The sequence below is a fragment of the Rhinatrema bivittatum genome, unplaced genomic scaffold (assembly GCF_901001135.1).
Source record: "Rhinatrema bivittatum unplaced genomic scaffold, aRhiBiv1.1, whole genome shotgun sequence".
NCBI classification, from domain to species: domain Eukaryota; kingdom Metazoa; phylum Chordata; class Amphibia; order Gymnophiona; family Rhinatrematidae; genus Rhinatrema; species Rhinatrema bivittatum.
Window position 1 is genome coordinate 67,072 of NW_021821256.1, and position 12,846 is coordinate 79,917.

The following is a 12,846-nucleotide window of genomic DNA, read 5'->3' on the forward strand; positions in this document are numbered from 1 at the left end:
CGATTCAGGCTTTTGTTCAAGCGAGACCAAAGGTTCTGGGTTCATTTTTAGTACATGCTGATGGATCGCTGTTGACGGTCTTTCAATTTGTGCAAGTGTTGAGAAGAGTCATTAGGGGTTTGGGTTGGAATACGGAGTGTTACACATCCCATTCTTTTAGGATAGAGTCGGCGATGTCAGCGGCAAAGAAAGGATTGTCCGGATGGGTGATTCAATCCATAGGTCGGTGGAGGTCACAAGCCTTTTTTCGTATGTACGGCATGACTTATAAGAATGAGGAGAAGGTATAGGGAAGGAGATATTAATGTTTGTTTCTTTCTTACAGAGTTGTGGGGGAGACACAAGGGTTCTGAATGTGCCTGGGTCATGGGCCATTCCTTCATGCACTGGGCACTGCACTGGGCGAAGAGGCCATACGGACCACACTTGAATTTGGATGCCAGGAACTGGAGCATCAAATGGTTTAGCCATTGGGGGATGAAGTGGGAGGGATTGCTATCCTTCTTGCAAGAATGTGTTATTGAGAGTGGGGTGCCACAAATTATGTTAATTCATTTGGGGGGTAATGATATAGGGGAGTGTTCATGTAAGGATATGGTGGCGAAAGTAAGAAAGGACTTCTTGTGCCTTATGAACGGGATGCCCAAGGCTAAGTTAGGGTGGTTGGATATAATTGTGAGGCTGCAATTTAAGGACTCGCCATTAGAGATGTGAATCGTGTGATCGATCGTCTTAACGATTGATTTCGATTGGGGGGGTAGGGAATCGGATCGTCGTGGTTTTGTTTTTGTAAATATCATGTCAATCGTAAATCGGGGGAGGGCGGGAAAACCGGCACACTAAAACATCCCTAAAACCCACCCTGACCCTTTAAAATAAATCCTCCACCCTCCCGAACCCCCCCAAAATGCCTTAAATTACCTGGGGTCCAGAGCGGGGGTCCCGGTGTGATCTTTTACTCTAGGGGCCTGTGCTACCTTTGACCTGTCATATGACAGGGCAAAGGTAGCGCCGGCGCCATTTTGTTTTTTGTCCCCCAACGTCAGGAGTGTAGGAGATCGCTCCCTGATCTCCGCTGGACCCCAAGGGACTTTTGGCCAGCTTGGGGGGCCTCCTGACCCCCACAAGACTTGCCAAAAGTCCAGCGGGGGTCAGGGAGCGACCTCCTGTACTCGAATCGTTTTGCCGTACGGCCGGCGCCATTTTGCGCAAAATGGCGCCGGCCGTACGGCAACACGATTCGACTGCAGGAAGTCGTTCCCGGACCCCTGCTGGACCCCCAGGGACTTTTGGCCAGCTTGGGGGGCCCTCCTGACCCCCACAAGACTTGCCCCCAAGCTGGCATAAAGTCCCTGGGGGTCCAGCGGGGGTCCGGGAGCAATCTCCTACGCTCCTGACGTCGTTTTGCCATACAAAATGGCGCCGGCCATATGGCCGGCGCCATTTTGTACGGCAAAACGATTCGAAGTGCAGGAGGTCGCTCCTGGACCCTCGCTGGACTTTTGGCAAGTCTTGTGGGGGTCAGGAGGCCCCCCCAAGCTGGCCAAAAGTCCCTGGGGGTCCAGCGGGGGTCCGGGAGTGATCTCCTACGCTCCTGATGTCGGGGGACAAAAAACAAAATGGCACCGGCGCTACCTTTGACCTGTCATATGACAGGGCAAAGGTAGTGCCGGTGCCATTTCTACAACGCACCGCAGGCCCGAGAGTAAAAGATCACACCGGGACCCCTGCTCTGGACCCCAGGTATTTTAAGGCATTTTGGGGGGGTTCGGGAGGGTGGGGAATTTATTTTAAAGGGTCGGGGTGGGTTTTAGGGTTGTTTTAGTGTGCCGGTTTTTACGCCCTCCCCCTTCCCCTCCCCCTTCCCCTGATTTACGATTTTTGACGATAAATCAGGGGAATTCCTATTGTATCGCGCTTCTAACGATTTTTGACGATTTAAAATATATCGGACGATATTTTAAATCGTCAAAAAACGATTCACATCCCTACTCGCCATTATGGTACAAAGGGGTTAAGAAGATGAACAAGTAGATCTGGAAATGGTTAGTGAAGCATGGGGTTTTTGGGTGAGGCACGATTGGTCTTGGGAGGTCATTCCCGGTCTCTTCAGTACCGATGGGGTCCATTTGTCAGACGTAGGTATTGACTTATTCAATAACGCTCTGCAGGAAGGATTGGAGCAGGTCATTAGTGAAAGATAGGGGCCGCAGTGAGGGGGAACAAGGGCAACTTAGGTTGTCCTTGCTCTGTGGCGGTAAACCCATGCCCAATGTTGTTGATTTTGTTATTGTATTGTTAAAAGGCATTCGGGGGGGGGGGGGGGGTCTTGCATAGCGTGGGGGCTGCTACATGAGATGGACAATGGGCAAGAGGGGGGTTGATGCTCAGAGGCAGTGATACTTACTCATGCTGGGAAGTGCGGGGTAAGACAATGGAGGACATTGGAGTAGCTCTACCACTGGGACGTGGTGGGGGGCAAGTCATTAAGGAAGTGGCAAATGGGGGTGGGGTGATGTTTAAGATTGTATTAATAGTAAGGGCTCGGGTTATGTTTGAAATAAACTGCGGCCTTTAATTAACCAAATAAATGTTGTTTGTAGTTTGTGGGGATGAGAAGGGGTGGAGGTGGGGAGAATATGAGGTTGGGAATGTGAGTCTTGCTTCTCCCAGTTAGTTAAGGCAGCGCAAGCTTGTCTCGTGTTGCTGACAATAATGGGAGGCATGCAAGCGAGGCTGCATGATGGGGGGAGGGATGAATCAGGCAAGGGGATGGGAAGTGGGGTGAGGGAAGGAGCCAATAGTATTAGTTAGTTTTGAATCAGGGATAGGTCATTGGCTGGCAGCCATTTTCGGACCTCAGTTGGTGCGGGAATGGCTGAGGCAGCAGGTGAGCAGTTTTCCCTCCCTCCCACCCTCCCTAATACGGGGTGCATTGTATTGTTAATATGGTGTCTTGCTTTATATGTAATAGTTGCAGTGGTGGTGGTAAGCCCGAGCCCAATGTTGTTGATTTTGTTATTGTATTGTTAAAAGGCATTGGGGGGGGGGGGCAATCTTGTGTAGTGTGGGGGCTGCTACATGAGATGACCAATAAGCAAGTGGGGGGCCGATGCTCAGAGGCCATGGTACTCATGCTGGGAAGCGGCGGGGTAAGACAAATGGAGGACATTGGAGTAGCTCTACCACTGGGACGTGGTAGGGGGCAAGTCATTAAGGATGTGGCAAATGGGGGTGAGGTGATGTTTAAGATCGTAGGGGCTTGGGTTTTGTTTGAAATAAACTGCGGCCTTTAATTAACCAAATAAATGTTGTTTGTAGTTTGTGGGGGTGAGAAGGGGTGGGGGTGGGGAGAATACGAGGTTGGGAAAGTGAATCTTGCCTCTCCCAGTCATCTTGAATGCATATGACAAAAAGCAAAAGGAATCATTAATCTGCAAATACCATACCACTGTGCAAAAAAAAAAAACGTACTGTGGAAATGACAAATTGGTAAATGTCGCCAGCATATTAAGTAAGGCACTAGAAAAATTAATCAGAGATAAAATAATAGAACTCTGTGGACTAATGTCAAACTGCCAACATAGATTCAGTGAAAGAAGTCATGTCAAGTAATCTAATAATTCTCTTTTAAATATGTCTAAATATCTGTACCACAGAAAAGTTATAAGCATCATCTATCTAGACTAAAGTGAACAGTTTGATGAAGTGCTAATTAGAAAGCTACTGAAGAAAATGAGAAAAGTGGAAAATAGAAGGAACAATCTATAACTGGCTCCATTAAAGGAAGCCCATGACTTTTTTTTTTAATTTAATTTTTTAGTTTTAACAATACACATAAGTATTTTATCCAAAAGAAAACTTTGATAAAGCATTGATTACAAAATTGTACCATGACAGCTTATATAATAAATTCCATTAATCTTAATGCCTTATTCATAATCTCATTTTATGATTCTGTTGGGGGGGGGGGGGAGTGAGATTCTAAGGAGTTAATCAAGAAAACATATAAAGAATTGTTATAACTCAGATGTATGGTGCATTCTACATTTGAGGCTCTGTGGTTCCATCATTTAGAGGAAAATAATCTATAAACGATCTAAGTTGCACAGGGGCAAAAAATATGTAGCAATCATTTCCTTTTTTGACAACACACTTACAAGGATAATGCAACAAAAATGTAGCGCCTAACGAAACAGTTTCCTGTTTCATAGCAAGGAAGCCCCTGCGTCTTTCCTGCATTATTTGTTATATAGCTGGAACTATACGGACTAATGATCCATGAAAGGGAGAGTACAAGTGATGAAAATACCTGGTCATTATTTTACTAACATCATATTCAGTTACCAAAGAAACAATCAGAGTGGAACATTCAATAACTTCAACTGCTGATGATTCTAGGAACATCGTCAAATTATTTATAATCTATTAGGGATGTGAATCGTGTGCCCGATTGTCTTAATGATCGGGTTTGGCTGGAAGGAGAAAAAAATCTGATCGGTGGAGATGTGAATCGGAATTGGTTCCGATTCACATCTCCATCGGAATCGGTTCCGATTCACATCTCCATCGGTTCCGATTCACATCGTTAATTTCTTTTTAGTGAGGCCTGACCCTTTAAAATTGACCCTTTACCTTCCCCCACCCTCCCGAACCCCCCCAAAATTTTTTACGAGTACCTGGTGGTCCAGTGGGGGCGCGGGGACCGATCTCCCGCTCTCGGACCATCGGCCATGCAGCTGAGTATTTAAACCCAGCCACAACTTCTCCTCTTCAACTTAACAATGGGTCTCCAGAATTCCCTGCAGTATGTCTTGCCTCATTTAGCCTGTTTCGCCTTGTCCTTCCAGCTTGTCCAACCCTGCCTCTTCCCAGACTTGCCTAGTCCAAGCCCTGCCTTGTCCAGCCTTGCCTTGTCCAAGCTCTGCCTAATCCAGTCTGTCCAACCGTGCCTTGTTCAAGCCTTGCCTCATCCTGTCTTCCAGCATTGCCTTATCCAAACTTGCCTGATCAAGTCTCGCCTCATTCAGCCCTGCCTCATGAAGCCTTGCCTCGTCCAGTCTTCCAGCCTTGCCTTGTCCAAGCCCTGCCTCATCCTGCTTATCCAGCCCTGCCTCGTCCAAGCCTCGCCATATTCCTGTCCTTGCCCTGCCTCTTTTCCCTCTCCCTATTTTCCTGCCTTGTTCTGTCCTCAGAGTTTTGTGATGCCTTGCCTTGTCCCTCTTGTCCCTCTGTATCATGTCTGTCTTGGCCTGATTCTCTAGTTCTGATCTCTGCTTGTCACCTGGACCAGATCTTGCCTCGTTTCCAATTTATGCCCTGCCTGCTGTCTGCCCTGACTCTCTGCCCCTCCCTGAACTCTCTCTTAAATTACCCTCAGGACCCATCTAAGTCCTGCTGGCCCCTGGAACCTAAGGGCTCAACCTGTGGGAAGCAGGTCTGATTTAGGACAATTTAGGGCATGTTTGTCAGCCTTTTAATTTTTACTGGGCCTGTTAGTTTTTACTGGGCCTGTTTATCAGCTGTCAGAAGCAGTCTAGTGTGTGCCCCTACTAGGCTGCATCAATCTTGCCACAGTACAAGAGCTCACAATCTTTACACCTTGTTTGCTCTCTGGACCTACTCTGTTGTGCTTTTGTTAGCCTCTATCTTGTTAGTACTCACCTCTGTGGCCAAGGCACCTTCCTGTCCTCTTGCTTCTCACAGCCTCCAGATCCAGTGGGTGCCTTGTCCCTGACTCAGTTCATGACCTTCCATAAGACCTGCTAGCCACCAGCACAGGAAGGTCCAACCCAAAGGGAAAATGACTGATCAGGCAGAAGACCTAAGCCTGTCCTGTCTGCTACTGACACCTGCAGAAGACTTCACGTCTGACCCGCCTACTCCTGAACCCCACAGATCTCTGACTAAGAGGTACCTTCAAATCGGTCAGCATGGTTGTGACATCACACTCAGGCCAGACAAACCCCCAAAGAGAGGCAACCTGTATACCTAGTATACCGTGATTCAAGATTAGACCATGTTGGATCTCTGCACATAAAACACTTCCTGATAAAAAATCTGAAAAAGGGCTCATAACCCTAATGTAACTTGTAGCATCAACTCCACAGCCCCAGCTCCTGTAGCTTTTCCAACTTTTAGTTTTTACTGGGCCTGCAAGTGCCAATTTAGAAACCCACCCTTGGGTGTGTCTCATGTGTGGTTCCTCTAATCCTGTCCTTCAGGAGTGTAAGTTGAGCCATCTTGTAAAATAACCTTTCTGCTCTAACCTGTCTCCTCTATCGTGCCCCCAAAATGGCTCCTGAAATAGAGATCCCCAGCTCCAGGTAGAATGATATCTGCCTCACAGAAGTCTCTAGCCTTTTCTGAAACTAATTTAGCACTCAGACATCTGAGGAAGTAGAAATCTGCAAACAAACACCTCAGGTACAGTTTGTGATAAAGAAGTCATTTATTTCTGTTCCCATTATAACCAGGATGAAAACTATGCCAGCTAAATCTGTTTCAATACTTGTTTCTGTTAGACCTGTGGTTATTCCAACCCTAGTCAAACCAAGTCAAAACTTCCCAGAAATCAGTACCTGCTAAATTGAATCCTGTTCCAGAATCCAGTCCACCATTTGCTTTGTGTCCTGTTTCTGTTAGCAGGGTTCAATCCAGCTTTAGGGGCTCCGAATCAGTCAGCTCAGTGTCTGAGAATCCTGCCTATCTAGACACCTTCAGTTCAGAGTCTGTGATTCCAACCCAGACAGCTGCCTTTAGTTCAGCTTCTGTGATTCGAAGCCAGACAGCTGATTCCTCCTTGCAAGTTCAGACTCCAGTTGCATCAGCTGTTTCATGTCAGGTGGAGATCTGCTGCAGTGCCAGGAAAGGTAGCTTGTGCTTTCCCCACAGCGATTTGGTCTGACTCTGCCTTGATTAAACTCGTTTCGGTTTCAACGTCTCCTAAGGCTGCTTCAATCCCAGTCCCGGCGAAGTATGACTCGATCTTCAGAAAAAAAAAAGCCGACATTTGCCAATCCACAGCCAGTTCCAAAAAAAACCAGGTCCAGTCCTGCTTCCATGCCGAGGTTTCAGTCAGCCAGATCCCATCCTGCGGTTGTGCCGTCATCCCAGACAGCAAAAGCTGCTCCTAGTTCTGAAGTTAATATCAAATCAAAACCTGTCTTCATGCCTGCCAGTCTGAATCTGCGGCCAGAGTCCAGGTGTTTCCCACTCTGCTACGGAGGAACTGCATCTGCCTCCTGAAGAGGAGTCAAACTGTGCTTCAGGTTACATGATTAATCCAGGCCCAGCTTCAAGGATTCCAGTCCAGGCTGTGCCAGAACCACTTTAAAAGACTCCAGCCTGGGCTGCTCCTGCAGCACTTTTCAAGAACCTGGTCTGACTCTGAGCTACTCTAACAGCACTTTTCAAGAATCTGGATCAGGCTCTTCCTGCAGCATTTCCAAAGAACTCATTCTCAGGATGTGCTTACAGCAGGTCCCCAGAGCTCATTTCTGACTCTTGCTCTTGCAGCATCTAAGCCTCTGATCCTGCCTGTGTCCGCAGAAGATTGAAGGACTTCATTCACCCTGAATCTAGCAACCTCTGTCCAGCCATTGGTGAAGCCCAAAATGCCTTTGATGGTGCCAGCTTTTTTTCTGCCACATCTCTGCAATGCGAAGCTGAGCTAAATTTCTGCCATACTTCGCTCCAGGTGGACTCTGGTCCAGTTACTCCACTCTAGGTGGACTCCGATCCAGCTGCTCTGCTCCGCTCAAGTCCTTGTACCTGGTGGTACCTGCAGTGTCCAAGACATCATTCTTCATTCTGATGGATTCCGTCTCTGATCTAGGCACTCGGTTTCTGCCATACTCCATTCCAGATGCCCATATCCCTCCTGCCAGTTGGGGCCCGGAGGAGGGATCACTAGAAGGGGGGGGTACTGTAACAATTACTGGCTGCTAGGTAGCCCCCTGCCTGGCAGGGTCCACACTGGGACACACTCAGACCTTGCTCTAGCATTTGCCTTGAAGGCTGCATTATGCAGAGAGACTAGTCCTATAAATCCCTCCAATCCGGGGTTCTCCCCACCTCAGTCTTTGCTTGAGACTCTTTGTCCATGTATTATTTGACCAGCAACCCTGTTCTGGGTTATCTTGTTCTTGTACACCTCGTTTGGTTCTTAGCTCTGCCTTGTGTTAGGCCTCCTCCCGGTGGCCTTTCTTGCCTGTGTGTTCCTTCCTAGTGTAAACTGCATCCTCCGTGGGGTGGTGGAGGTGGGGGATCATCCTGGCAGAGAGTAGTGATGCTGCTGTAGTCATAGTCATGTCTTCAGTGGCAGCAGGTTCTGCGACGGTATCCCTCAAGGTACTTGGTTCAATGCCTCCCACGGGGGAAATGATGCCCAACACACCCAGTACGGTTTCCCATCAAATGGAGGGGCGACAAGGATATTGTAAATAAATAAACTCTCCTTTGAGTTACAATTTTATTCTGTATCACATTAAAAAAAAAAAAAGCCTAACTTTAGCTTTCTCTTTCCTTTTCGTTCTAGCATTCACAACCTAAAGAGCCAGTTCTTATAAATACAAAACTGCATTACAATAAATACAACCAGGGACGGCAAGTTTAAAACGGGTGCCCATATGCACATGTATATGAGCACGTGGCCAGATGCACTGCTATTTTATATCCTGCATGCAGGTATGTAAACATGTTATAAAACAGGCCGGGTGCGTGTATGTGTGCTCATTAATTTAGGCGTTTACTTGCACAGCAGGGAAATGGCTTTGAAATGCTCAAGGGAGGGAATTTTATAGATTGACCAGTTTCACCAGTTCATCCACCAGTTTGCCCAGTCTACAGATAGAACCTCAAGACCCCCTGGTTTTTAGCATGCACTCCCCCCCCAGTTAACCCAGACACCTCAAGCACTTCATAGATGGCTAGAAATAGTTGTATTCATCCTCATCCATAGCAGAAGTAATATCTTGGCCACACCCTGGAATGCCCATGCCCTTCCCAAATTCCACTCTTTTTTGTCCTAGTGCAGATGTATGTGGCCATTTTATCAAAGACCTACACCTCTCCTGCCTGCTCCTGACCCCTACAGACGACTTCACACTTGACCTGCCTGCTTCTGACACCCCCCCCCCCCCCTTGTTGATGCCCACCTAAAGGGTACCTTGAAATCGGCCAGTGTGACTGTGACTCCTGGTCTTGCTCATATGCTAAATTTAGGGATTTTAATGAGCCCATGGAAAACAATGATTTTGACAACATATCATGCTATTTCCCATGATCCCAGTAAAGCTTTATTTGCATATTTGTCTCCCTCATTTGGTTAAACATTCATTTATTTAAAACATTATATAATATTTTAGATTAATGAATTTACATTGTATTTGGGCTAGGAATAAAAAAAATGATATTTTTTGTTCAAGTAATTTGTACTCTACCATGATATTTTTCTATGAAAAAAAGTGTTCAGATGATAACTGACATTCCAAATTACAAAATATATTGAATTAAGATGAAGAAAAATAGTGTTATATTCACCATATATCCTTTATTAATATATTCTGGCATGTGTAAATTTCTATTACTGTTGATCAAAGATGTTAAGTTGAAGGAAGTTCACATATTTCATGTGTGTTTTGCAAAAGGTTATCAAATGAGGGCTTTGCCTAATTGAAGAAATATGCTAATGTATCAGACAAGGGCACAGCGATTGTTCTGGTTTATAATAAAAAGCTTATTTGAAATGTGCATTACACTATTTGAAAGCCTATGGACTATATTAGGGATGTGTGTAGAAAAAATTCCAGTCTGGTTTATTTTTTTTGGTTCATTTGGCTCCATAATTTGTTTTGTTAATTTCAATTTTGTTTTCATTTAGTCATGTCATTCATTCATTCATTTCCTATTAAAGCCAATAGGGAAGGAATGCATCCAATATCGAGGTTTTCTATTCAAGTTTAATGAAACTTATAGGCAGAATAAACAGCAGAGAGAAGAGCATGCCAAGATAGCAAGAGTAAGACAAAGTGGCACCAGGAATAGTATCAAAAGCCCCTGGTACTGTGACAGGGCAAAAATGCCAAGGCACTGTGAGAGGAGTAAAGCAGCACCACAAGCAGCAAGAATATCCCAATGTTTCAAAAGAGGGGCAAAAGGCACTAACAATAATGACACAAAGAATCCAACACACCAAAAAAGGACCAAAACAACATCAACAGTGGCATGGACATTCCATATCTTGACAAGATAATGAGATGACCAATAGATTATCTTGGGATTGTGCTGTCTATCTGGCTGTGTCTGATAATTGGTATCATTATCTTGGTATGCACCACTGTGTCAGCTGTTACCGTTTAAATATACCTGTATAATGTTCTTATTTCTGTTGTGCAGCCTCACTCATCTGGATGCCACCAGCTTTATCTCAGCATTGAAATGCCACTGCCTCACCACTGTCAGAAGCTGCTGCTCCCGATGCTGGCATCGCCGCCGATCTTCCATGCAGCTGAGAGATGCTGCTGATGTGCCTGTGATCTTTGCGGCCTGAAACACCTCCTCCTTCCACTCTCGCCACTGACATCACTGCTGCTAGTGTTACCCTAGGCACATACTCCTGCTCAAGATTTAAGGGAACCATGGCAAGAAAAGCCCCGCAGCCCTCCTGATGACGTCCTTCCTGGCAGCCCTATAAAAGGTCTTCTCGGCGTTGTCTTTGCAAGGGTTTCCTGTGCTCTCCAGGACTTTCAAGGTCTCCTATTTCTTGTGGTCCTCCATGTCCGTGGTCTCCTACTTCCTGTTTCCTGTGGTCCGAGTCTTTTGAGTCTTATCCAAGTCTTCAGTGACTCCAGAGCCCTGTCCGTGTCTTCAGAGTTCTATCCAAGCCTTTGCCATTGGTTCACGTTTTCAGAGTTCTTGTCCTTGGTTTCAGAATCTTTGTTCTGAGTTCCTGAGTCTGAGTTCTGAGTTCCTGAGTTCTGAATTCCTTCGTCCTGTCCCTAGTCACTGGAGTTCTTGTTCCAGCCCACATCTTTTCCAAATCTTCAGAGCCCTCATCTTGCTCCAAGTCTTCAGAGCCTTCAGTCTTGTCTTGTCATCAGTGTCCTGAGTCCTCACCCTTCGTTGGTCCTATGTTCAAGCTGTTCCTAAGGAGATTAGTCTGAAAAGGCTTACAGAGTGGCTGGAGGGCTACCCCAGAGACTAGCTTGGGTTGCTGGTGCTCATTCAAGGTCTCCCAGTTCCTGATTCATGTATTCCTGTTTCAAATCTTCAAGTATTCCTGTTCCAAGTCTACAAGTGTTCCTGTTCCAAGTCTTCACCTCTGCTTGAGCCTTCAGTTTGTCCCAAGGCTCCAGCCTTCAGCTTCAGCCTAGCCCATGCCTGGATGCGCCCTCTCACCAGCAGCGTGGACCACAGCCAGCCCCGGGGTTGTGTCAGTCACGTCACGGCATAGGGGCTCATGCTCATGTGCACCGTGTTCACAACACTTTCCTTATTTAGATATTTTTGTATGCAAATAAAACCATTTAAAACTTTACTGTTGACTTTTCATTGCTTTTCATTTTTCTCTCTCTCTGTAAATTTTCACACTGCGGGATAAATTCTCACCTTGTGCATGATTACACACTTAAAATACTTGTATTGCCACACTTACCTTGTTAAAGATGTGAGATGCAATTGCATTGTCCTTTTCTGCTGTTCTGCTCTGTGCTATTCCCTCCTCTTCTATTGGCAGAATTTTGATGATGAATTTCTGCTTCAGGGGCCAGAGAGAGCTTCAAGAGAAACAAATGAAAAATATGAAATATCTTCCCTTAACAGAGACGAATAAAGATACCTTAAACGTAACTTATTTTAGTGTCTTTCATTCATTTTGCCATTATTTGTGTGTCGGAGTATACTCTCTTACGCTTAAGTTTTAAAAGGGACTGGACCAATCACACTCACACAATTAGCTGACATCACCATCCACTAATTTAGTTATAATTATACTGATACAGAGAAGTGTCAATTTTACATATAGGGCCGGATTTTCAAAAGGTTATGCACGTAAATCCAGAGGATTTACGCACGTAACCAGTCCTGCGTGCGCTGGGCCTATTTTAAAAAGGCCCGGCGGTGCACATAAAGCCCCAGGATGCGTATAAGTCCCAGGGCTTGAAAAAAGGGGCAGGAAGGGGCGAGGCATGGGTGGTATGGGGTGTGGCAGGGCAGGGTCAGCGGCTTCTGGCACATTGGCCATTTGTCACTGTATCAGAGATCGCGTGCCATCAATCGGCCGGCATGTGCAACTTGCACCTGCCCTGAGGCAGGCTCAAAATGTAAGATAATAATTTTGGGGGGTTAGAATAGGGGTGGGGGGAAGGTTAGGGGATGGGGTGAGAAGGTCAGGTTAGGGGGGAGGGAATGGAGGAAGGCAGCGCAGCTTGGCATGCGTAAGGTGTACAATTGTGAACCCCCTTTCGTGCACCGACCCCAGATTTTATAACACGTGCATGCCTGCTCGTGCATGTTATAAAATCGGACATACATGTGCGCACGCCGGGTAGTGCGCGCACATGTAGGCCACGCGCGCATGTTATTAAATCTACCCCATAACTCCTTTACAGTATTAGTAAAACATGGCCCAATTGATTTCGTTATTGAACCCCAGAGGTATTATTGTATTCTAATCACTCCTACACTTTCATGATTTCAGAACAGTCCTACAATCAGTAATATTCTCCAAGATAGATTATTGCAACTCTATCTTTCTAGGCCTCCCGTCCTCATCCATCAAACCACTTCAGATGCTCCAGAATGCGGCAGCTAGAATCTTGACTAATTCCAGAAGAAGAGACCACA

General features: G+C 46.1%; 1 long non-coding RNA gene across 1 annotated transcript; it reads left to right on the forward strand.

The window, feature by feature from the left end:
- The first annotated feature begins 7,254 nt into the window (after positions 1-7,254).
- Positions 7,255-10,971, forward strand: LOC115082555. Its single transcript, XR_003854197.1, has 3 exons — positions 7,255-8,440; positions 8,540-8,688; positions 10,399-10,971. It is a non-coding gene; the product is annotated as an uncharacterized LOC115082555 (long non-coding RNA).
- The last annotated feature ends 1,875 nt before the right edge of the window (positions 10,972-12,846 follow it).